Below are 23392 nucleotides of genomic sequence, written 5' to 3' on the forward strand. Positions count from 1 at the left end.
ATAATGAAAATGTACAAGAAAGCTACACAAAGGCTATAAAAACATAATAATTGAGGTCTTCTATACCTTATAAAAACAGTTTTTCTCTCTTCTGCTAAATGTAAGTGGACTCTTGGGCCTAATTTTAGCAATCAATTACACTAATTAAGATAAAACCCTGATGGGAACACACAACCATAATAAGCACTGAGGCTGCATTAGCTCTGTCACAGTTCAACTTTTTTGCTAAATTAAAGAACAATTAAATTCAGTTTCTGAAAACTTGTTAAAAGTAGATTTTATAAAACATTAGAAAACTGAAGAAGTCACAGAAATGCAAGACTTCTTTCTGTGTGAAGAGAGGCAAACTTATTTCACATGGAGAGGTTCAGTAATCCTATCTAGAAAGCCATGTCATCATTTGATCTCTTGAACTAGGGTATTGAACTTCACTATACAAGTCAGGGGAAAACACTACTCCCTTGTGCTTCTAACAAAAAATTCTCAATCGTCTTGAGAGTTTTCACAGAATGGCTGAGTTTGGAAGGGACCTCTGGAGGTCAGCTGGTTCAATCCCCTGCTCAAGCTGGGACAACCAGAGCAGGTTGCCAAGGACCATGTCCAGGTGGCTTTTGAAAATCTCCAAGTAGGGTAACTCAACAACCTCTGGGCAACTTGTGCCAGTGCTCCATCACCCACACAGTACAGAAGTGCTTCCTGATGTTCAGACACAAACTCCTCTGTTCCAGTTTGTGCCCACAGACTCTTTTCCTGGCACTGAACACCGCTGAAGAGAGCCTGGCTCAGTCTTCTTTGCATCCTTCCCTCAGCTATTTATTGCTAAGAATTGATAAAAACCCCCTTGAACCTCCTCTTCATCAGGCTAAATGGTCCCAGCTCTCTCAGCCTTTCCTCACAGACTAGGTGCTCTTGTCCTTCATCATCTTGGTGGCCTCTGTTGGACTCCATCCAGTACATCCATGTGCACCAGTGAAGTGAATAAACAGTGAAATATATGTTAATCTATACTTTACGCTTGCTTATATTAACTAGTGCACAACTATTCATTCAAAAAGTACAAAGTTTGCCCAATCATTAGAACTTTGACACATTTTAGTGTCTGACAACTAAAACTAGCTCCATAAACTTTTATTATATGCTGATACCCACTTCAAGAATGATCACCCAGCAAAGCAAATTTTAACAGCATGAGAAGATGGAAATCAAAATTCAGGAACGGCCAGTCAGTCTTCAAAGTTTTCTGAACAAGTTCAATATTCACTAACTTGCTGCACCTTACCTTTCATGCACATTTTTTTACTGTTATAACACCTAAAACAAATTTCTCAACATAGGAGTAGAAAACCAGTAAGGTATTTGAACACCACCTCTACCTGAAGTAAATGTGCATAAAAACTAAGTTAAGTCAAAATTTAGTGGATGCAAGATAATAAATCTTTTCCATAACAGATAAAGCTTTCCTCTCAGTGTGGATGTCAGATATCAGCAATTCAGACATTTCATAATGGGAAAACAGAAGAGAAGAGGAACCGCTTCAGCTAATACAGGGTATCCTTGCATTTTGACCCTCAATGAAGTAAATAATATGGGTATTATACAAAAGGGCACTGAACAATAAGAATTCATTCAAAGAAATTATTTAGCAATGCTTACAAGAATCATTCACACACATAAACCCTTAAATACTTAAAGATTAAGTCTGTACAGGCTCTACATACCAGTGATGCAAGAATGGTTATATGCATTACACCAATGTAGCTAATAAATCTCTTAAAACAAACAAAAAAACACACATTCTATTGCTCCAATATTTGGAACTCAGCCATCGGATACTTCTGAATCAGAGAGTAAGAACTCAGTGTCCCAGAATAATCCTGCTGACAACCATAAAACTGTCATCTATAGCCACTTCAGGCAGCAGTAACTTCACTAATTGCTATTTAGTTTTAGTTTCATAGTATTGATTCCTTTGGAAGTTTGAGCTTTGTAAGAACACACTGATGCCATCCAACTGAATATAAAGTGCTATTTATTTAAATCAATACCTTAGAGCCAATTTTCCCATAGCTAAGCTTATCTAAGAATGTAAGCTGCATTTTTGGCAGTTCTGCTTTGGGTTAAAGAATAAAGCCTTCAGTAAATTAGCCTTTAACAGGTTTTAAAGTTTTAGTTTTATAATAATCCTTTGAGTAAAAAAACTACACAACACTCAAGGCATTTGTGATGATCCAGTATGCTGCCCTCTCATGCAGAGACCACATAGATGGATGATTTCCACTAAAGGCAAAGTAAAATCAGTAATCTAACACCAGTCTCATGTCCTCACTGCATTAATGACACTCGTGACACTGAAGAATTCAGGAAAACAGTGTTACAATTACAAAGCTATCCCATACAAATAATTTACTAAAATATGCTGCAAATACTGGCATTCACAATTATGTGGAACAATGATGCAGACAGGACAACTTGAAAAACTGTCAGCACTTTTGCCCCAAACCCTGGCATTCTTGCCCTGTTGCAAAATTATGTGTCAAGACTTCCCTTGTTGTTTCCACAGACCACTGCTAGAAGTTACAGTATGAATGCTGGCTAGGATGGATCTTGTTTTTCTATGAGAAAATCCAAAGACATGAAAATCCAGGGAACAAAAATGGGAAGAGTCTAGAACTGTGTGATATGGAGAGAAGCTCCCAACTGGAGAAACTTGAATAGTTTTTCATTGAAGCAATAATCACAAGAATAACAAAGCTCAATTATCTGAAATTTCCTGCCTGTATTAAAGCAGAATCCCCTGTCAATGAACAAGGCTAAGATGACAAAACTGAGACGGCAAAATCGCTAAGTGGTTGCACGGCTCAGTGCCAATATCATCATTTCTATATGCCCCTCAGGAAGCTGCTGCTGTCATTACACAGTTTTGCAGATCAAAGAGGTCAGCCAAATGGTAACAGTAAATAATAAAAGCTGTGATCCACTGGTAGAGATGAATTCTCTATCCTCTGTATGACAGGGATAGAGAAAGAAAAGAGTATGGTCTCTATTCAGGTAAAAGAAATGATGAAAATTAAACTGAAAATATAAGTAGAAATTGAAAACGCAATTGACAGATGATGAATTGACAGAAATGGCAGATTGACGCTTCTGCCTTGTAAGCAACAGCAAAAAGTAGCCAAATTTGCAGATGAAACTTCTAATGTCACTGTGAAGTGCCACAGCTGTAAGAACAGCACACCAGTCTACTCAGGTCTCATTGCAGCTGCCCTAAGAAACAGCCTGGTTAGCAGAAGAGATTTCAGTTGAGAAAACTCATCCTAATCCTAACCACGAAATTGTGGAATTAGGACTAGGATTAGAAATTTAGTGTCCCACTTACACATGGGAGCTTTTGTGCTCTGGCAAATATGAGAGTCTCAAAATGTATTAGAATGCATGCCACTAATGTCATCTGACACAAATAATGCTACTGTTTCAGCAGTATTTTCTTGATGTCTATTTTAAATTAGTGTTATTAGTGTTATTTTTATTTATAGTTTTTATTTGTAGTTTTATTAGTGTAATTATATTTATAATTTATATTTATATTTATAATTAGTGGTATTTTTCCAGGTGTAATAGGTGACATTATGAGGAAAATACTAGATCCTTTCTATTAAAAAGGAGATTAGACTATTCTCTACTAGGATAAGTCAGCAAACTCAATTTATAGAAGATGGGAAGTTTCAGCTTTCTTTATGCAAACAAAACAAGGCACAACTTTACCTGGAACAGTTTTTGCTCATTCTCTTTAAAAGAGCCAAAAGCATCTGAAGATCGGCACTGTAAATTAGTCAGTGCACAGCAAGGTGCTTGAGCAGGGGGTTGGACCAGATGACCTCCAGAGGCCCCTTCCAACCTCAGCCAGTCTGTGATTGTGTGATTCTGTTTGCACATGAAACAAAGTAAGGAAGTACACAAAAGGTATGTACAGATAAGGAACAGCCTGCAGAAGTTAAACCATGCACTTTTAATTTAAAGAACAACGGGCTATTCAAGAAGAGTTAGAACAAAAAATGGGACATGACTTCAAGATTTTACACGGAGCACAATGTATAAAAGGATCCAAATATTTGCAAAAAATGGAGAATAGATTTAGAATAGATCTAAATACAAAGAAATAATTTTAGTCAACTGTTGCAGAAAGAACAGCTGAAGTCATGACACACACCCATATGGTCAGATCATGCTCTTTATTACCCGAACAGCCTGATTTTTATAACAATCTAGCAGGGGCATACAGCATCTCACACAAGATTATTGGTCGAAAGCAATCAGACAAACAACTGCAAGAAAAGAACCCCACCTGCAAGAAAACAACCCCCTTGTGGTAGCAGTCACGTAGATCTTGTCCTTGAAGAAATGCCAGCTGCTTGCAACAATATTTTTAATTCCTCAATTGAACATCATTAAGGCAATTCCTCGTAGTCATCCTGGTAGCTTGGTTTGATGAGCTGTGGCAAGTCATGGCCTCCTTGCTGTTTCAAAAATTCCTCCACAGTCAACCCATCACACAGCTACAGTACCTAAACGCAACTGTTATGGAGATGCTGCTGACTCTCTTCATTTCCCAGCTCAAGAAGAAGTGTCAGGACCTCAGATTATCTCAACAATTTTTTTCAACTAATAAATAAAAAGAATCCCCAGAGAAATGGGCAAGTGTAATCAAGAGGCCTGACATGACTGCGAGTCAATTAACAAAAGTTTTCTAACATAGTTTTCGGAGTACTACCTCAGTATAATGGCTGCAACGAAGTACATTGTAAATTTGCAATAAAAGCATTGTACAGTCAACATTATCAGTAAGTAGGAATGGATGGGGATACTTTGCATAATGGCAAAGCCTGCAGATACAATATTAGGGGACAGGGCAGAGGCAAAAAATAAAAAGCAAGTGACACTGAAGTGCCTGGCTCCAGCACTACCGGCAGCGACCTGAAAATAATAAACCATGCTGAACTTCTCTCTGTTCTGTGCCAACCAGGCTCTCCATGTTCTTGATGACTTCCTACCTCAGACACATGCATTTTAATCACAAATAAAGAGAAATACCAGGACTCTTACAAAAGGATGCTCTCTCCAACTCCAGCACATACCAGAGGGTTCTGCAGGGCCCTGTCAAGGTTGCAGGCTATTGTCCAGACACCTGCCTTAAATTCTTCTACTCACTAGCATACACAGCTGTTGTTCCTGTAGATACCATACTAACTGTGAAGCCATCTAATATGGTCTTTCAGGCAAAGTTGGGTAGACTAAAAACACTACTAATGCAGAATTTTGTCTGGGAACTGAATTGTCACCTTTAAAACCAATAAAATACATTTTGGAAATGCAAGTCTTTGCGCTTTGAAGTCAGCTGAACTTAGAAATCAAAAGAATATTGGAGATATGATGCAGCATTCATTTTCTAGTCAGCCTGACAGGTTAGCCCAGCAGGTACTCCAAACTGTGCTGACACCTTACTTGAAAGAAGCTCCTCTGACGACTGTTCTCATGCATCACAGACAGAGGTTTTCCTTTAGTTGCTCTGCACATTATTTTCTTCTCCACCACCCCTCCGAGCACTTGTTACGTGCATTCTGTGTGATGATGGAAAAAAAAAAAAAGCAAGGTTCCAAGATTATGCTTTCTAATTTTACACTGAGAAGGTCTTGCCCTAAGGAAGCATTTGATTACTAAGATTTTTTCATCAGAAGAAAAACAACCCCACAACTTAAAAAAAAAACAACCTGCAGATACTTTCTTGAACAATCCCATAACATCCCAGTGACTAGCATTTTACTTGGAACCTGAGCATATAAAACATCAGCCACTCTTTCAAACGGTGTCAGAAAAATACTGGCCTCCTGAACAAAAGTTGCAACACTGTTCACATGCCAATTACTCTGAGCAATCAACTGGCAAGTCTGGTCACTGGGTTTAACCTTTAGTGCCAACTCAACCATGTTAGTTGGGCAAATTGCAGCAAGTATATCCGATTTTCTCCGAGTTTTGACACAGCTTCTAAATTTTATCATTGCTTCTTACCATCAGCAAATTAAGAGACAACAAATTATTGGATATAGGTTACCTGTTCTCCATAGTTTTCCTTTGCCACTTGAAATTGAATTGCTATGATGCAATTTAGGTCAAGTCATACCTTACATCCATTTGAAAATAATCCAAGGCAGCAGCCATTAGTGATTCTTAGTGGAAACAGGCAAATCACCCAGGAACCCCAATGCCTAAAATAATGCTTTCAAGTTTTCCAAGTCATGACTATGGTCTTTGCTTTTAAAGCTGCAGAAATTTGCAACTTTTGGGATCAAATCAACCATTTAGTCCTTCTGACATATCCGTTCAATAGGGACATTCTGTTAAATAAAATCTCTTCATTCCACTTGATTTAAAGAAAGAGTTTGGGAGAAATTGTATTCCTCTGGTTCCCAGAGACTGCAAATCCTCTCAGCAATGCAAGCAGGGTGAAGTTTCGCTCCACTACCACAAAGCCTACAACACCTGCAGTAGCAACTTTTTTTTTTCTCCAGAGAGAGCATAATAAATCAAAACTAGGAATGTTCAGGTATCTCACAGCTTGGGATACAGATGGTCAGATTTCATTTACTACTTTCAGAAGTTTTGAGCTTGAACCAGGAGATTCACATTCACTTTTCCAACTGATCAATCAGTTGTAATATACTTACGTATTTGGGATGTATTTTCAACCTGAAAGTGGCTGACATTTTACATTAGAAGAGAAAAGCATTTATTCAGATTTCTCTAGAGAGTAGCACTGAATATAATCAGCATTCATAATCTTTCTGTTCTTGATTCTACATCTATAAAATCCTACATCATTAAAAAGATATAATCATTTCCAGTCAACATTCAAGAGCTTTAAAGCATGCTGAGTTTCAGAAGAAAACATCTAACAATTTAAGTACTGAAATCAGAATCTATTAGGTGAGGTCAATCAGTGAGATTTATGAATAGCTTGTAATCATTTTAACTCAACTCTAATCATTTTAAGTATGCACTCACATTCTTTGAAGACCAGTTCTGGAATTTTAAATACAAATAAAGGGTATTTATTAGTAAACTAAACTTTAACCAACTGAACACATGAACATGTTTCTGCAAACTTCTTGTTCCTCTAAACTTTAAGCACCCATTCAAATAGCAACCATACATAATATTTCAGAGCCTTACTTTCAGTTGTAAGTTTGTGTTTGTTTTTTTTTTGTTTTTTTTTTTTTTGTTTTTTTTTTTTTAAACTATTTTGCTTTTGGTTCTGCATACACAGGGGGTTGTATATAGCTAACTAATGCAATGCAATTCTGGATGATGCTACACTACGTACAAAGCCAGTACAAATTTTATCTGCTGAATAAAATTTTTCAGAAATATAAAACTGTAAGAATACAGTAATATAATTATATATTAATCCTTAATACCTGTAGGAGTAACAGCAGTAAAATGCTTGATTGTTTATTGGTTTCTCAGAGTACAGGTTTGAAGTTAGAGGTGGAACTTGTTGCAAAGAAATAATAAAATAAGCCAAAGTATTATTTTTCCTTGCATTATTTTTTTTTCAAATAAAAAATAAAATAATGCTGCATAATAGGCTGAGCTGAAGGAACAGCAAGCTTAAAGATGTTGAGAGACAAGCTCTAGCAAATCTTGTTGTAGCAGATTAAGTTACTATCCTCAGCTGTAGACTCTGCTCCTGTCAGAAGTCACTGATCCCAAAAGCAGAACTGGCAGAAAGGAATGTGTGCTGACACCTCAGCTACATCAGTACTAAGACTGGCATCTTTGATCGGGTCCTCTTCCTCAGACATTACACTATGAGCTTCAACAACTGAGGCGGCACGCACTTTTGCCATTTCTGCAAGAGACGAAATACAGCAGACGAGCTGAACGAACATGAAAAGGTAAAAGAGGAAAAAAGACAAACCATCAAATCTGGCAAGATTTCCCAGAGCTATAGCTGTAAGCTAAATTGCTTGTAAAGTAACTAGAATCAGATGTGCCTCTTGTCACAAAGTCATTCAAGAAAATAAATACCAAAAAGTGAGGAAAAGTATCATATAAACTGTTAAGCAATTAGTTATTAAGTTGAACGGGCACTGATTAGTCGTATTGTGTACTTTAAAGGCTGAATATTGAACTTCAAATTAGCTTTAAGAAATGAAGAACTGAAGTCTTGCATGGAATTTTAATTATCACTTTAAGTCCTACCTACAGAAGTTATAAACAGCTCCAACACACACAATACCAAAAGAACAGTGTTAAATAACCTAAGATTTGACAAGTGTGCACTTAAGTGGGAACAAAAAAAATAGTCTACATTTACTACTCAGTCACTTAGGTATGCAGCTGCATTCATTAAATATTTGTATAGAAAAGACTTGAAAAATATTGACAGAAGGAGAACTGTATGAAGTTCTCACCAACAGAAGTCTAAAAGTGGCCATGGGGAAGAAGTATACAAAGGCCAGTTTGCAACTCAAGTTAAAAAACCATACACCAGAATAAAGACATCAAGATTTCTGCACAGCTGCAATATTATGTTTTCTGTCATCTTTATGCCTTTCCTGATACATTTAGCATTTTGTTGGCTGGCTGTCACTCACACTACACAAAGAACAGCAAATAGACGCTATCGTTAAAGAAACCTTTCTCACCGGTTCTACAGAAACTAGGAGTCCCAATTTTATTACTCTTAACAGACAGCATCCCACCACACACTTGTTAAAAATTATTTCTTGAGCTCCTGACACTGAACTACCCTGCTTCCCATACTACTAGATACTAGTCATTATGTCCCATTAAAAAGCAATGATCTTGTTTAACTTTGTTCTTGCAATTTTCCACAGAAAGAGAAGGGGTAACATTGAATGTATCAAAGCTGTACAGGCAGGTAAGAGAATACAAGCATCAGAAGATCTAAATAACATAGACAGCACTGCAGAATGAAATGCTAAATATAGCTATGATTTTACAAGCCAATCCAACCTTAAGATGCAAGGCAACGAGTCAATGGGAAAGAGAAAGCAAAAGGTCATAAGACTTATCAGAGCGTAGGAATGCTGTGATTCAACAGAGAACCCTTTGTTTCCTTGTCAATATTGTCTGTCTTGCCTATTTAGACTCAGCTCTCAGAAAGACTCATGTTTGAAGGTCTGCAGATTTACAGAGCGCAAGAAAATGAAAACCGGAAAAGCTGTCAAAAACAGCAGCGGTAAAAATACAATGCCACAAGAAATGGGAAAGAGCTAAGGAAAAGCAATATATCAGGAGCATTCAGCATGGATTAAGTGACTACTCCCTAACAGCAATAGAGTTACTACTCCAAACAAGACATTGATATCGAAGTAGAAAGTGTAAACTCCAGATTTCTTCATAAGCAATAAGCCAAAATAACTTAACTGCCACTTCAGAACATCACATAACCAGATGCAGAATTCACTTTTTCAGCCAAGGAAGAGCTCTCAGTTGCACTTCATTTTGACCTCTCCTTACTTGAAAGTTGGCAAAAACTTAAAGAAAGTAGTAACCTACAAAATATGTCGAAATAACCAGCCTTGAATAGCTTTCACCTATTCTGTTATCTTAAACCCACCCTCAGGATATTTTCGTTTGGGAGGAAGGACAAATACCATTTACTTGTTGCGTTCCTAACTTTATTTGGGATACACTTTCAGCCCTTAATCTTTTCATCTTGCTTGATAGGACAAAGATGAAAGAAGAAATTTAAGAAAGCTAAAAGGTAAAAAGCATCTATCAAACTCTCTAGAAACCTCAGATTGCCACTTCCCTCCTCTTTCCACTGAAGTCAAGTAATCGGCCTCTTCAGCATCCTAGTTAGTAGACATCATAACAGCTTGAAGCAATCTGCTTTGTCAGGAAGCGATTGATGACAAAGCCCTGAGAGATGATCTCAGCACACACAACGTTCTGCAAACCCACAAGAATCAAGGTGATAGTTCAGGAGAAAAAGCCCACTCACCTGGTAAGGACTTCAAACAGGACTGTTTCAAACAGATCTTTAGTGCTGTTTATAGCTCTTAAAAAAATCACAATATGAAACAAACTATTCCACTGGTCAAAATCGAAACACTACGGGGCTCATAAGTCATTTACCCAGCCCAACAAACAAGACAATGCCAAGCTGATCAGCTTTTACCTCATTTACTCTAAGAGACCGGGCTAATTCCTCCCTGTAAGTAATTAGGTTACTAATATAGAACACATCCTGACTACTGGAAAAAAATGAAATGGTACAGGCTTGCATTATGTTATATTATCCTGCAGCAACAATCACCACCTTTAAAGACACATATCTGGTTCAATTTCCACTCACTTCCCCACATTTGCAAGTTTCTAACAGTATTCAAACAAAATGTAAATGCCACTGCACAGTGCCACTAAGCAGTTCCATCATGGCTTGATCCCACAGGCTGCAGAAAGCACGTAATGTCCACTAATACTGTATTCTCCCACTAACACAGGCCTAAGTTTGTCTGCTGACATCATATACCTTCTCAGGCATTGGGGTAGAAAGATTTGCTCTCTGAAAACAAAGATATACATGTGTTCTCCTAGCTAATGTAAGACTTGCAGCTCTCCCTAACATTTTTTTCTTACAAAAGCAGCTTTAATTTTCTTAGCCAAGGTGCACTGCATTAATCCATGCTTAGTCTATCTCCAGCTTCATTAACAGACAAATCAGGGCCAATTTGATTGAAGATGGTAACACCATGGGTGACCACAAGTTCTCCATCAGGACACTGTGTGATCTGACACCAAGGTCAAGACTTAGCTTTAACTGCAGAGGTATCACATTCTACAGAAAAAGTTTTCACACCTGCTGTATTGAAAAATTTAGCAATCAAATACCACAACTGCCATGAAGAAAAAGATGCCTCCCTCCCTAGGTTTCTCCCCTGCCTCACCAAAGACCAGCTCCTAAATAACTGACAAATAGAGAAGCAGTTACCAAGGCATACCACCTTCATTATCCTTGACTGTGAAGATCATCCCAGTTCAAACACTTGGTTTTTACACTTGAATAGCTGGATGAGAGCTGACTTGACTGATCTCTCTGCCACTCAGAGACCAAGATTTAGCTATTAGGAAACAGACAGGTGAAGGGAAACATCAAGGGAAGCCCTTTTTCTTAATGGTGTTTTTACCAAGGCATCATTCCAGGTACATTTTACCTGCCTTTCAGCCTTGAACATGACAAACTTTACATTTTGTTACTCCTTCCTATACACCTCATTAAGTGCAAATCACTCATATGCCAACATACTGCTAAGAATAGCTCACACATGTATCACTGGCAGTATTTATGATATACTATTGAAATGAGAAGTGACTCTTAGGCAGTGGTATACACTGCCCCACCCTTTGATCACATGCATGTGTAATCAGAACTCCACAACTAATCAACTCAACACTACTAGTGCTAAATGAATATTTCTTTTCCAGCCTCTCCTTTCTAACTGAATACACCATTACATTCGGAAACAGAATAGGAATGCATACATTGGCCTCCCAACAGCCATTGCCAGGTCAAAGAGCAGTTGCTGAGGCTGTACTGGCACTTCCTGATTATGGACGTTTTTAGGTTTGGCACATTAACACTTCAGAGAGCATGAAGATACCACTGAACAACTCGACACTATGAAAATCAGGCAATTCACGCTGACTTTTCATGCAACAGTTGATGCAAATACACAGCTACACATTGTAGATGCTAACATGAGCTCTGACTATACAATATTTGAGTACCCTTAATACCATTTGTTAAGGACCCCATACTTCTATCACTTTTAACATGTCCTTATCGGATATCAGATCTGGTTCTAAACTACTTTATCTCCCCAAAACTTTTGAGAATCTCTGAATTGCCTCTTATGGCCAAATAATCCAGTGTGACCTCTCCACAGCTTCCCCAGATGAATCCTCCAGTGGAACCAAGGATAAAATTTGTAGTTTATCTTATTTTTCCGGAAAAAATAACTTTTTTTTCCCCCAGAATTTCCATCAAATACCTCTCTTCTTTAGAATTCTGAGCAAGTTCATTTTCTATGCCAATAAAGCATAGCAAATCCAGAATACTAAAGTGTGTGATTATCAACCACGAGCTGCACTGTCACACGTGCCAATTGTCAAGCCTCTTCTCTAATCCTAGAAAAGAAATTCAAAATATGAAAGAATTGAGTGAACTAAAATCAAGTACTACAATTGTTAGCATAAAATCACATTAACTATTCCCTACTCAGCATTTTTCTTAAGCCAATTATGGCCTACCAGAACAGAATCATGATGCAATAGGCAAATCAATTCGGAAAACACGAGGCATAGAGCTGATCTTTATGTAACAGATAGTAATTACACATATGTTGAAATAATTACATTTTTGTATCTATTTATTTAGCATTTTATAAGAACACAGAAACTGATCTACGAGAATCTAAATGCCACACCTCCTACAACACTTAGCCCACAAATAAGCCACCCAGCTCCCCTCTGCAACAGAAAAGGCACACTGGAGATGCTGTTTGAATATCAGACTCAACATTGGGATGAACTGCCAAAGTCAGCCAGGAATACTCCTAATGAGAAAGCTTAGAAACCATTCCCCAGAATTGAATGTCATGCTAGGAAATACACCTCTTCATTGTTCATCACCAGGTCTGCAAAGCAGAAGACTTGGGTTCAAGACATCAGTCTGTACCCAATCATGCTTCCTGCCAGCTCCTCCCTGGGCTCGCTCCCTTCCTAAGTATCACTGCCTGGGATTGAAACCGGCTGGCACCTGGCAGCACCTCGCAGCAAAGCGCCCAGCAGCCTGGCAGTCAGGGCATTCCCTTGGGAACTAACAGATGTGGGTTTTAAGATCCCTCGTATAGCACAGGTATTTGAACACAAATCTCAACATACTCACAATGCACTAAAACCTATCACCCATCTGTTACAAGAGGCGATATCACAGCCTTTTTCTGGGAAAAAAAAAGCATGCAAGATCAGGCCTGTCTTTTTGCATTTCCTGCTTCAAAGCATAGAGGCATTCCTTGTACAGTTCTGCATTACTAATAGTATCTTTTTGCTTTCTAATTAAACTGATGCAAACTTTTAGAGTCACAGCATTTTTTACTTCCCACACAGCTATGCATTAGCGGGCAATTAGACACCCCTGCAGCTTGAAACAACTCTTTACCAATAGATACACACAGTTTATCACTTCTGTTTAAGGAAAATCAAAACTAATTTTCAAATATCCTGATGTATAAACTACTTATCTAGTTAATTTTCCTCTTTTTGCTTGGAGCTTTCCTTCACATTTTACAGTGAGCTACACTTAAAATGTTTTATCATATAGCTAAGTTGGGAGTGCAGGAAGGAGGATGCATACATAAAATACTTCTTCTGTCACAAACACTGAAGAAAAGCAAGCTCTGAACCAGGTAATTACATTAGAAAAAACATTTTGCCAGCGTATCCAATTTTATACCAGAAAACTCACTAGGAAACAGTTTACGCTATCACAAACGTACTAGCAAGCCTTTTCAAATGTATAAATGCCTCTCTAACCATAATAAAAGGAAAACAATAGAACAGTATTTAATTAATATTTACAAGAAGTCTTGAGGCTTTCTGATGAATGACCAAAGCAGTAATTACTGTTCCAAATACCGTAACATCAGGCCTTCCTGCAACACTACCCATAGCATCGAGTACTTAAAAAGAATAGAATATAAGCCAGTTGCCAGACCATTTAAGAACTTGACACATATGAACACGGATCCTGTTATTTACGAAGTAACAGACCGAGCTTAGCCTTCAGAATTTCTACAGCCTAATATTGTAAAAGAATGCAGATAATCAAGTGGGCAAACTAGAAAAAAAAAAGTGAGTACCTGAAACTGGTAGTTACAACTATCAGTATTTGATGATAAGACTCGGTCTTTGACAAAACATCCCAACAGAATTTACATCTAAGGATGCCGTAGGATGTTTAGAAGACTGCCACTTCAACCTGTGCCAAGAGATTTTAATTAAAAAGCACCATATGAAGTGTTATGAAAATGTAATTATTTACATGAAAACCGTACAGATCCACATGAACCTCAGCCTACATTAGAGCCTCCTGAGTCCATAACCCTCGGTAGGGATGCCAAGCTCCAGCTGCGTTTTTAGTGCTTGTACCTCGCATTGTTGTGGTAATGAAAGACACCCGACACCCCTCAATGGCCCCAGGAACTCCTGCAAATTCCTGAGGAAGCTAAATCAGGCTCGTGAAGAAATATTTCTATTTACATTACAAAGTCAGTTCAGATCCCTTGAAAGAAACGTTAACAACATCTAAGTAAAGCTCTCATCTTTACCACCACCATAATCTATCCGGCAAAAATTCCGGTCCGTGGCTATTCCGTACCTTGAGCACTGGGAGGATGTAAGGTCTGCCAGCATTACTTTGAGAGGAGTTACGTGACCGCGTATTATCACTGAGCTCTGTGCTGCTGTATTAACAGCAATGGCAATTGAATGTACCACTCGAGAAAGCTGTTTCCCAAAGCGCTGCAAATTAAGCACTGGATGCCTCGTTAAACCACGCACCACACCAGCCACGAGCTAACCTTTTAAGGCATAAAACACAGAGGGTGCTTGGATCACAGTTACATTTTTTTTAGTAACAGCTCTAAGATGATCGCAAGAGAAACCAAAAAGATGAAAACTCCGCGGGCAGGTTAAGAAGGCAAGCTCGCAGCTCGGATGGCCGCGTAGCGAGACCCAACGGAGGAGGTGCTCCTTCTGAGGGCGCAGGCAAAGCCCCGCGGTCCCGCCGCTCCCGGGGCAGGCTCCCCTCGCCCCGCGGCTCCCAGCACCCCCACAGCCGCCCCCACCGCCACCGCGGGGCCTCCCCTCCCCTCGCCCGGCCCGGCCCGGCAGGACGGGGACAACCGAGCAGCCCGGCCCGGGCCGCCGCGGGGCACCCGTGCGGGCAGGACCCGGCCGCGGGCCGCGCTCACCGTGCCTGCCGCCGGCCGCCGCCGCCCCGCTCCCCGCCGAGTCTCCCGGCCGCGGCCGCGGCCCCCTCAGCGCCGCGCAGCCGCCGCCGAAGCCCGGCCCGGCCCCGCCCGCTCCCAGCGCAGGCGCGGGGCGGCCCCCGCAGGGATGGCGGGGGCGGGGCCGGGCCGCGCTCAGGCGCGCGCCCCCTGCTGGCCGCGCGAGGCGGGGCCGCTCCCAACGGTCGCTTGCAACGGTCGCCCCCAACGGTCGGTGCCAGCGGCCGCTATAGGGTGGGCGCCGTGTGGTGGCTGCCGCTGTCGTGACAGGAATGTGGCGTGTAAGCGCACCCAGCCTGCTGTCTACAGCGTGAGCGCTGACAGGTGGAAGAACTGTGGGGTGTTTGGCAGCAGTGGGTGGCAGAGTACATGGAAATGAAACCTGAGGGGACCTGGGGGCAGTGCCTCACGAGCACCAAGGGCAATTCCTTTCACTTGCCTGTGACAATGGTGGAAGTTCAGACGAACTTTTTTTTTTTGTTTGTTTGTTTTGTTAATGAACTTCTTTGGCAAAAGACCCGAGAACCAGAAAAGACTTTCTCAAAATACGACAGTTGCACAGAAGGTACAATAACTGCAAAAAATACGTAGATTCAGCAGCTTGCTGTTCCCTGCTCTCATCCAAACTGATCACTAGGCTAATGTCTTTTCTACATCCAAAGTTGCGATGAACAGAAAACAACCAAAAATAAAATCCTGAGTACAGCTTCCCTCAGCTGACAGCATTTCTCCTTCCTGTCCCAGACCATCTCATTGCCTGTAGTTTGCGTGTTGCCCTACAGCCAGTGCTCATACCAAGGTAAGGGAGTTTTCTTCAGTATGTTGTGCGAGTTGTCACAGAGCAAAGAAACATTCACATTAGGTCTAGAGTTCCTCTTTCCCTCCTTTGTTTTCTTGTACATGTAGCTGAAATTTTCATCTTTTGCCAGAACGGGTTGCCAGACCAGGTTAAGGCTGAGCTTGGGATATCTCTTGGATAGATCTGCTTAAGGATCTGTTTGTTTCTTTGGTAACCAATCTCCTCCCTCTGGCTTTCACAAACCCTAATATTAGCCTTTGCTCAGCTGGCAAATCCATTCATAAGATGCTTGAATTAGGTGTGCTTGGATAATTCTGTCCAACAGATTAAAATATTCCGTCAGGCTATGAAGTTGTCATACCTGAAAATGTTTCACAACACAGCACAGGATCAGCAGCATTGTTTGTAAAGATTCAGATAACCTCTGTCTTTTAAATCATTTTATTAGCAATTTAAATGGACAGGTTTGCTGGTTCATTTTACTTTGTGGGTGCTGTTTGTTGGATGCTGAACACAAAAAATTGCTGTGAGTAAATCAACATCTTGAATTTAACAAAATTGCAAATAAGAAACAATGGGTGCAGAGAGAGAAGGCATATGGGAGAATGAGGAAGGACAATGGTTGATTGATTGGGGAAATCAAATTTTTTTTGTAATTTGTTTCATGTTACCTGACTAATCTTTCATATTAGGATCTACTAAGACTGCTCCTAAAGGAAGTTAGAAAATTACTTACCAAAGTACTATACAACAACTATACAACTATAAACAAGTCATTCCATCTCTTCTTCAAAGTTTTCAATGATTAAGCAGAAATGAACTAAAAAGAAATATGTGAGACATTTTGTGAGTTTGGATCTAAGAACACCTTGATTTTAGATGTGTCATTTTATTATCACTGGATATGGGACCATTAAAGCATTATTGGAGCTATAGAACCAATGTATTTAGGCAACTTATTGTTGAAGAAGAATCTTCTTTCTAAGGTTGATCCATTCATTCCACAAACTTTTTTTTTTTTTTTTTTTAATAAAGAATGTATTTAACTTCAGTGACCTGAATTTTACACATTGGCCAACAAGATGTTGATATAATCGGTGATCAGTCTAAATCTGGCTGATTGTAATCAGCTGGGGGGAAAAATGCTTTTGACAATCTGTGACATCATCCAAACACAGGACAAAATGTTTTCTTTGAAACCATTGCCCTCTGGAGGAGGAATGAAAAATCACAGAAGGATTAGATAAAAATTCCCTTTTATGTCACTGCGTAACTGAATTTATGTTTTACTGATGCAAACAGGAATGCTCTGTCAGAAGACCCACAGCGGCCACAGTGCTTATTGTCAGTGAAGGCTGGAGGAGAACTAATCCCCATCTGTCTGCCCCATTACTCTCCTCCCCTTTATCTCTAAACTCTTTATCACTAAACTCACTGAGCATCCATTTTACAACAGATGTACTTTCTCTTCCAACTTCATCTTGGATCCTTTCCAAGCTGTTGTCATCCCTGCTTATCTGCAAAAATATTTTTTTATGCAATCCCTAAAGAATTCTTGCCTGTCTGATGTCAGAGTCTATATTCCATCCTCTTTCTTAACCTTTCTGCTGTTTTATTATCTTGAGCACCCTTTAATTCTTGATCTTTTATTCTTGCACGGTTTTGAGAAATTGACGTCTCTTATTTTTAGCTCTCTAATTTCATGTCTGGCATCAATTTAAATAGTCTCTTTTTTTTCTGTCTCTGAGAACTTCACAGAGATTTTCCCCTGGCCTTCAGATATTGACAGTATCGTGGCTAATCACATTTAAATGTCACCTCTAACTGAATATGAATGAAAGCTGCTTCCTGCTCAGACTTTCCCTGCATGTTGTCCCTGACTTGCAGGGGAAAAGATGATCTATAGCAACAGTCTTTCCAGTTTGATTTATAGCAATATTATGTCTCCTGACTACAAATCTGGTGAATGCTTTAACCCTAAGTAGGACACAGGAACAAACCTTCCGAAAGAAGTAGTCCGGGTGTAGGACTTGCTGTATCTAATATTTAGTGTTTCAAAGAAGAGTGCAAAATACAAAAGTCCAAAAGCTAAATTATGTATTAGGTGAGAAAAAAATCTTTTGGCATACACAGTCCAGCAACAGAAACCCTGAATTTTGAAATTAATACAACAATTCATTGTCATTTCAGCCTTTCTTCAGCAGTGACAACAAATACTAAGGGTTAAAATATGGTCATGTGCTAATCCTTGATAAAATCTAGAACTGTTCCTTCCTTTCTATCCGATAACTACATTTTCATTCTTGTTCATCTGTATGGCAGAAACATCTTCCTCTCTGGCTTTTAATGTCCTCTGCTATCCCTTAATCCTTCAGATCTAAAATTGCACAACTCCAAATAAGATCACAGTGTTTACAAATGAGGTCATAAACCCAACAGAAGCTCAGCTGTAGAAAAAGGTTAATCTCCAGAAGAGAGGTCTTGATTCTAGGAGTATTACTCATCTCTCAAAGATCATCTCTCAAAGACAGGTATTAAGCCCAGCAGTAAGAATCATTCCCAGAAGATGGGCGCTCCAAAGTAAAACTGGAAGTGGGGTTGTTAATGGAACAGTCTGGGGCACTACATTTAGTCCAGAAAGATATTAGGCAATAAAAATGATATTTTCTTGACAATGCTTTCTATTTCCCTGTATGGTTATACTCAAACTAGTGATTACTTCATTTGGCTTTTTACAGTTTCAGTCATCTGTGTGCCTTCCTCAGTACAACTCTCCATTTTTGGGTTGATCTTGAATAAATCTTTAAGGACCCAAAGTACATACTTAAGTCTCTCTGGAAAACAGTCTTCTGTCATGCCATTTATAACAATTATCAATTTGCAACAAAATACATGCCGTTCTTCCCTGACTTACCATTTTGAGTCAGGATGTATCGTAAAGCCCGAAGCCAAGACAGGATTTTATTTGTAATTTAGTGCCACCCTGCCTTACTGTCAAGTTGCACATACCTTTTTGCTGTGTTTATCTGGCGGTTTGATTACTTTGTTTTAATCCGTGAATAGAGGATAAAAGCTATTTTTCATTTCTACTCATTTTACTCCGTGTAGATTCTTTTCTTATACTCGTAAATGTATGCAAATATATTTGTGAAGAAATAAAAACCCATGAGATAACCCACAGATCTATGACAGAATAGAGCAAGAACCAACAAAAGTTTCAACAGTTCATGCCACCTGTCCACATTTTGGCTGGGATACAATTACTTGTCTTCATAGAGGCTTGTATGATGCTGTATTTTGGGTTTTTTAATGAAAATTGTGATGATAACACACTGATGGTTTAGCTCTTGCAGAACAGTGCTTACACAGAACTAAGAACTTTTCTACTTCTTGTGCTGCTCTGCTGGTGAGGAATCTGGGGATGCACAAGAGGCTGGGAGGGGACACGACCGGGATAGTTGGCCCAGACTGGCCAAAGCGATATTCTGTACCATATGGCATATGCTCAGGAATAAAAGCTGGGGGGAAAGAAGTAGTGGGGGTCGAGGAGAGGCATTAGGAGTGATGGTGTCTGGCTTCCCAAGAAACCGTATTCTGTGATAAGCCCTGCTTTTTTGGAGAAGGTTGAACGTCTGCCTGCCGATGGGAAGTAGTGGAGGAATTCCTTGTTTTGCTTGGCTTGTGCAAGCAGCTTCTGCTTTACCTTGTAAGCTTTCTTATTTCAGCCCATGAGTTCTTGTGCTTTTACTTTTCAGACCCTCTCCCCCATCCCACCTAGGGAGAGTGAGCAAGCAGCCTTCTGGTGCTGAGCTGCCTGCTGGGTTTAAACCACACCACCACCTAAGGAAACTGCTTAAGTGGTAAATCCTAATGAAATAAGACATTTGTGGTTTTTAGATTCTCCCCAGGTACAATCATCTTTCCTGAAAAGCAGCTTATTAGTAGTAATTATACTAATGATGAGACCCACCTGTTTGATAATGCTGCATTGTAAGCTTAGCTTTATGTATTTGTCAAAAGTAAGACACAACAGTATATTGTTCATATATACTGCATAAACCAGAAATGCAATAAATCTTTCTCCTGAAAGCAAGTTACATGTACAATAAGACAGCTGTAAAATACTGTAAAATTTACATAAAGAACACCAAAATTCTAATTCCTGTTTCCTTTTTCTGAATCTTCACTGAAATAATCTTGTATGCTATGTTTGTTTTTTTTTTTTTCAGTTTAGGTTTTCAGCTTGTGCATCTCTATTATACCTTAATTACCAATGCAAAACCAGTTGTGGCTATTCTGTACTGTACCTTTACATGAGTGTCTATATAGAAAATTTCTCTGAGGAAGAATCACTTTCAGAATGATTATTCTTAAGACTTTCATTTGTTGTTTTTTTTTTCCCCTTAGTTTTTGAGCTTAGTTTTTGAGCTTGCTTTCAGCAGATTATAAACAATGTCTGGAGCAGCTAACTTCCAGCCAGGATGTCTGTAGTTCCCCAGCATTTAAAGCAATGCTTAAAAACTATTTTATTTGAAAACTGAACATCTGCATAATTGCATGTTTTATTTATTTATTTATTTATTTATTTTTAAATAAGTTTTACATTCCGAAACTAAAAGAGGCTGACATTTTCTTCTCTGAGAAACATGCTAGTAGAGAATATTGTGCTCTATGTATGACCCTAGAAATGATAGATAGTGACTTCTGAGGCATACCTTGAAACCCACTAATACAGGTAATAAATAATGCTATTGATGTGGACATAACGAATTACTCCAGTTTAAAGTTATTTAGGTTTGTGAGCATGCATAGTTTTATATCATTTCCCTCTAATTCTCACATGTATAGTTCATTGCTTGCCAGTAAACCACTACTTACTGAGAGCTCCTGATTTGAAACCAAAATATGTTACACCTCTTGAAGACTGGGTTTCTTAATTTTCTGTACCCTCAACTTCATGATGAAGTGGAATTAAGAAATCCAGTCTCAGCCAAGACTCCATAACTTTTGAGATGAATATGGGCATCTGGGTGGGTGCTGGGTGTATTGCTTGTGTACAGTCAGAAAAAAAAATCCTTCACGTGTTTCATTGTATGCATAAACTTGGAGTGTCATGGCACAGGAAATTCCGGATTGGCATCCAGTCTTTTTGTAAATACCCATGCTGATCTCAGCATAATGTCTTCTGTACAGACATAAGATGCCAGTAGGTTTCCATTGCTGCTTCTTGTGCAACAGAGGTGCGTTTCAGATGCTTACTGTGTGAAAATGTGTGGTTCTAAGGGACAACCCCAAAACACTTCTTATATGTTGCCATAAGCAAAGCCAGTATGTTTAACTGGCATTCCCAAGAAAGCAATAGCAGCTTCACAGTCATCTCTAAGGAAGGCATTGTTTAGATACCAACAGAATAATCATTTCCATGTAACTATGTGGAGCTGTATGGATGGCCTTCATCATCCTTGGATAAATCTGAGAGGTACAGGATAAACACTAAACTGTTCTCCTAAATCTGCATCTTGACAGAACGTTGCAGAGGAAATAAAATTCGTTCAAATTGAAAACTGTTTTGGCATGCATTACATGAACACCACTCTACTTTGCAGTATTTCCTAAGAAGTGTAGTCAAACACATTATGCTTGGTAGCTCTACTGCTTGCAGGATCTTCAGCAACTGTCTTCTCCCAGCAGTTTTTTTTTTTTTTTTTTTTTTTTTTTCTTTCGGAGGAGCTGATAGACTGCATTGGTTTGTTGAGCCAACGCTGCATACCAGTCTACTGAATCAGCTCAGTATAAGACTGTTCTGGTATGTAACCCAGCAAGCGTCTGTGCTGATTTATTTTTCTTTGCTCCAGGCCTAGCAATTAACAGTATTTTTTTTATTGCATTTGCAATGCAAGCAATTCAACCTTCTTTGCAGTGTTGCAGTCTGGGAAACACAATACTCTGAAGCAGTTTATTCTTTTCAACATTGACTAAGCATTTTAGATTGTATTCCCGTGAACTGAGGCTGGATGGTACCATTTGCATAGTGCAGCAGTCTTTTGTGTCTCTTCAAGGTTTGCTAACGTACCCCCAGGTTAGGGTACTCTGTGTAGGAGTGGCTATTTTTGGCAGCACAAGATATTGTTCTGAGACTGATCCTGGTTTCTGCAGGTGAAGGACTATATCTACATCTTCAGTCAGTAAAGAGAAACACAGTGCTCAAGAGTTGTAATTGTTCTAGTGTCACATCGCTACATTGATGACTTCAGAACAAAAGTCACAAGCTTTAGTGGACATCTTTGTCCCATTTACCACAACATAACCTAAGTATCTGTGGAAGTTTTTTGTCAGTTCTTCCATCCTGACTCATCAGCTTGTCTTCTGTTATGACATTTAAATACACATAATTGGACCAAGTATATTTACTCATAACAGTTTAGCTCTGTGATTTCAAGAAAGTGTAAAACATTTCTGTTGTTTCCCAACTGAAAGGCACTCTTCTCAAAATGCACTTGAACATCTGATCACTTTGCTTTAGCAGATTTTAACCTTTTCCTTAGGAATAGGTTGTCTGTGCTGGTCTTACGCATTGGCAGGTTGTTTGGAAGCAAACTAATTTTCTCTTTATCATCACAGGTAATGTGTGATGCTTCCCAGACATGGTACTTAGCTTAGGAGGGAGGTATTACTAGTTAAATTTTTAATTTATTTCATTCCATTCTATGTTACCAAGTATATTCTGTATATCATTATATGAAAACAGTCATAGTTATTATCTCTGTGCTAGCAAAACAATTGTTTCTGATTAATGCAAAAGACCTTCTGAATGCAGTATGCTTTATTTAAAAAATATTCAGATTAAGTATCATGAGTGTTCTACAGTGTTCTACAATTTTAATTTTGTCTTGTGTGAAGTCACTGACAGTAAACATCTGCAGCCAGTCTCTCTATGGATGATAGTGAAGATACTGTTACTGGTCCTTGTTCTTGTGGTATTTTATGTTTGTTCATGGAGTGGACAATGGCACTTCATAAATCATGTATCATTCATACACTCACTATCCCTCAAGCAGAAAATATCCTGTATAACCATTTCTTCAGAGACTGCCTAAAAGTTTCTTCCTTGTCAGTAAATGCAACTTCGTTCATTCACTAAACAAAAATCCAGAAAGTTTTTCACCATGGAAAATAACATTGGAATTTCCAAGTCTACTGACTGGTATTTCACCCTTGTTCATGTTTTTGGTGATAACTAGAATTTGCATTTACCACTACTTGTTTCTTATGGCATCCTAGGCTGGAATCTGATTACACATGGGCTGTCCTCAAGGAGTATTCAGTTAATTTATATTCTTAAGGAACATTAGATTGGCATTTGTCTCTGCGAAAGCTATGAATTATGTATATCCTCTGTGCTCACTTGGAGAAAAGCCTACTGTATTCCATCTCCCATGCTTACCTGTGATTGTGTAGAACTTACTCTTCAAAACTTCAGTAAAATAGCAAAGTTTAC

At 39.1% G+C, this 23392-nt stretch overlaps 1 protein-coding gene across 2 annotated transcripts in view; it reads right to left on the reverse strand.

Moving 5' to 3' along the window:
- Window positions 1-15139, reverse strand: part of PALS1 (protein associated with LIN7 1, MAGUK p55 family member) — a 49510-nt gene extending 34371 nt beyond the window's left edge. The window contains exon 1 of one of the 2 annotated variants that reach the window (XM_068684213.1): window positions 15060-15139. The gene's annotated coding sequence lies outside the window, so the exon portion shown is untranslated. Of the gene's footprint in view, window positions 1-14464; window positions 14650-15059 lie in introns of those variants that run through there. The other variant, XM_068684214.1, reaches the window with a different exon arrangement.
- Between the last annotated feature and the right edge of the window lie 8253 nt (window positions 15140-23392).

Source organism: Anas acuta, chromosome 5 (assembly GCF_963932015.1).
Source record: "Anas acuta chromosome 5, bAnaAcu1.1, whole genome shotgun sequence".
NCBI classification, from domain to species: domain Eukaryota; kingdom Metazoa; phylum Chordata; class Aves; order Anseriformes; family Anatidae; genus Anas; species Anas acuta.